This window comes from Sturnira hondurensis, unplaced genomic scaffold, assembly GCF_014824575.4.
Source record: "Sturnira hondurensis isolate 20B ecotype Veracruz unplaced genomic scaffold, ASM1482457v3 Scaffold0022566, whole genome shotgun sequence".
Lineage (NCBI taxonomy): Eukaryota > Metazoa > Chordata > Mammalia > Chiroptera > Phyllostomidae > Sturnira > Sturnira hondurensis.
Window position 1 is genome coordinate 9,151,521 of NW_028095197.1, and position 3,783 is coordinate 9,155,303.

Here is a 3,783-nt window from a genome sequence, read left to right on the forward strand (position 1 = left end):
ACAGCAGTGGCTGGGAGCTCAGCTGCTCCTTAGCTAATGGCTTGCAGGTGCGGGAGTGTGGCGCCCAGCTCCCCAGTCTCGGGACAGGATAACCCTGAGGCATGATTTATACTCCAGAGCATCCCATGGAATCGCCTTCTTGATAAAACACTCATACACAAATCTTTGTCTCAGGGACTCAGCCTGTGTCCCCAGCACCTAGGACAGGGCCTGATTTAAGAACTCAGTTACCATGGGCTGTAGCCAACAAGAGAAGCTATGAAAATAACTCGAGCCCTGGCTGGTGTGGTTCAGTGGATTGAGCGCAGGCTGCGAACCAAATGGTCAGGACACATGCCTGGGTTGCAGGCCAGGTCTCCAGGAGGGATTGCTTGAGAGGTGACCACCCACTGATGTTTCTCTCCCTCTCTTTCTCCTCCCTTTCCCTCTCTAAAAATGAACAAATATAATCTTATAAGAAAGAAGATTTTTAAAAAGGACTCTAAAGAGGAGTCCAGCTCTTCATCTCAACTCCTCCTCCCAGAGATGAAGAGACTGAGGCCTAGACACTTCCCCGAGGTCTCCCAGGGAGGCAGAGGTCCGCTTCAGCCTGAGCTAGAACCCCAGTTTGCTGGCTCCCAGGCCAGGGGGCAGGCCCACGGTTGAAGTGCCTCTCCCTAGCAATTCTATTATAACTAAGGCAGAGCTTTCAGAGCCTTGGGAGGTGAAGGCAAAGCATGATGAGGGCTTAAAAATGGGAAATAGCCCTCTCAGTGTGGGGAGGAAAGTATAAGATAAGGGTTCCTGAAGGAGGGAGCACTGGAGCTAGGCCTGGAAAGATGAGCACTGACTGGGGGTCAGATGGGAAGGTGGCATTCATGGCAGAGGGAACTGTGTGAGCCAAGGTGCAGCGGCTACAGGGGGCAGGTGATGTTTGGGGAGCAGAGAGAGTTCATCAGAGACGCTTAACAACTGAGATCTGATGGGACATTCCCATTGGAAGGGCTCTGTTAGCAGCATAGCTCACCAACGGGGTGAGCGCTGGGCGCTGTCAAAGGGTGGCATGTGCAGGGTTGGGGGTGGCCTTCTCCTGCCTTTCCAGTGTCCTCACAGACAAGCACTGGGTCCTAGAGGATTGCTAGGAAGCCCCACCCACCGAGGCTCCCTATTTCCCAGGTTTCTTTCTGGGACTGTCTCTACCATTGCAAAGCCTGAACGAGAAGGCTCTGGGCACTGGTGGCCTCACTGGGAGGTTGGAACATCTGAGCACCCACAAACCTCTGAGCTATACCTGAGCCTAGTGGGTAGGACTTTGCAGGGAAGACTGACTGGGCTCCCAGAGAGACAAGGAGCTTGGCTAAATCAATCCTCCATATCCCTGTTCTTTTCTCCACATGAGGCTGCCTCAATCTATCAATCTGTATGATAGGAGCATGAACTAAGACCAGTTTGGGAGCCCTCTCTGGCATTCAGTTCCAGGGATCTGCTCTGTATTTATAGCTTAGTTCTAAAGTCTGCTTTGAGAATCAGCCCAACCTTGGGCTAAATTCAGCAACACCAAGTTTTCTGGTTATAAATCCATGGGCAAGGGGCTGTTGAGCTATAGGAACCAGAGGAGAAGGGAGATCTTTGTCCTTCTTAAGGACTCTAGAAAGTAGCAAAGGACAAAAAGACATCAGTTCTGCTGGAGGGTTATGGACAAATGACCATGGGCAGAGGTAGACCGATGTGGGCGGCTCAGAGAGAGACACTGTCTTACCTAGTTTCTCACACCAAGTTAGGGGCAGGGAAGTGGGAGGACCCAGAAACCCTCTCTCCCAGCTAGGGTCCTTTCATTTTGCACTCAGATGATTGTAGCTGACCTACAAGGCCTCTTTAGTTTTGGGTCCCCCCTGTCCCTCCCTGCCACCACCTCTATGGGGTTGTATAAGTTCAGAAGCTTCCACAGCTGTATGTGCTGCACACATTCCTGGGGACTTCTGGGCTGCAAATAAAAGTTTCTAACATTTCCCTAGGGAGGCAGATAGTTGCTGTCAGTCCTTTCCTTGCCTGCATGTGTGCGCTGCCCCGAACTCCGGGAGGGACTCTGCTTCCCTTCCCCCGAGTCTGGACTGGACCTTGTGATTCACTTTGACCAAACGAATCGGGCAGGAGTGACGTTCTGAGACTCCCAAATCCAGGCTTGAGAGGACTAGAAGCTTCCTTCCACTCTCCCTCTTGGAATCCAGTTGTTATGTAGGAAGTCCAGTTACTTGGAGACCGCCACACGGTGAGGAAGCCCAAGCTAACTCTGTGGAGGGGTCATGAGGGGGACCACTGAGGTACCGGACACCTGAGTGAGTCTTCTTGGAGTTCGCAGCCTGGGCTAGCCGTCCACTGAGTGCAGCCAAGTGGATAACCTCCGCGGGTGCCCTGGGCGGTGGAAGGATCACCCAGCTGGGCTCAGCCAGCCCCAAACAGTATTTTTTAAAATATTACTACATTTTGTTAGCTTTTATGACATTAGATAAGCAAAATACCAAGTTTAAAATTTTTCCCTCTGACCTGGAGTTTTTAGCAGCTTAGTGAAATAGGTGGTAGGGACAGTTCTGTGGAGCTCAGCACGGAGGGACCTGCCAGGTCTGTGTCCTTTTCCCTGGCCCCGTCTCATTTGTTTCTGACCAAGAAGGTGCTGCTTCCATGCGGTCCTGTCTCTGGACTCTTCCCTGGGCAGGAGGGGTGGGATCACTGCAGGGCCATGCCCCTGACTTTGGGGCCGGCTGGCTGAGAAACTAGAGCGAGTTGTGAGAGGTGGCAAATGGTTAGGAGGCTGGAGGGGACCCTCTTAACCCATCATCAGGATGAAGGTCATTGATTTCACAACATTTACCCAGATGAGGCTTCATCCAGGAATCTGGGGAAGGGGATGAGCCAGAACAGGTGCCTGGAATTGGGACTCAGAGGAGGGGCCAGGTGTTCTGGCCCCAGCTCCATGACCAAACCACCTGTATGAGCTTGGGGACATCCCTATGCTTCTGTGAACCTCAAATCTCAGTCAGCGAATGCTCCATAAGGCTTAGTCTCAGGCCCTGCTCCAGGCCCAGGGAACCCCGGAAGGAACAAGGCCCAGTCCCCGCCTGCAGGGGATTGGGAACAGAACCCAATCCCCATCTTGGGTGCTGCCAAGGGAGAGACCGACCATTCATGGTCCAGTTCAGTATACCGCAGCAGGGCCGGGTTCTGGGGTGAGCGGAGGGCTGGCCCGATCTGTTGTAAGGGGGACCATCGGCGATGGGGGTGTGAGGTGGGGGAACCGCCATGCTCTGGTTTCCAATGAAGCCCTGAGTTCCACTGTGGCAGCCACCTGGCCCCCCAGTGGGCTTTAGGGTCGAGAAGATAAAACATTGCTTCAAATGTGGTCCCCAGCCCAACAGTATCAGCATTACCTGGGATTGTTAGACATGCAAATTTTCAGCCCTCCCTGCCGCATACACATGCTGCACTGGACCCTCTGGAGGATGAGCCCAGCTCTGTAGGTTTTCACAAGCCTTCGGGTGACTCTCAGGCCTGGTGGAGTTTGAAAACCGCTGCATTAGATGACAATTGTCTGCTGGCTCAAGGGTTTGCCAATCAGTGCTTGGTATTTGCAGTTTGTGTCAGGCAGTCCGCTGTTATCGATTAGTTCCATGGATTCTGGAGCTCGTTGTATTTTACTGTCTACTGCTGAATGGATTCGTCCAGCTACTGCTGGCTTCTGGTGCCACAGCACAGCCCTCCTCCTGGCTCCCAACAGAAGGTGTTTGGAGGACCTAACATCTCCTGAGG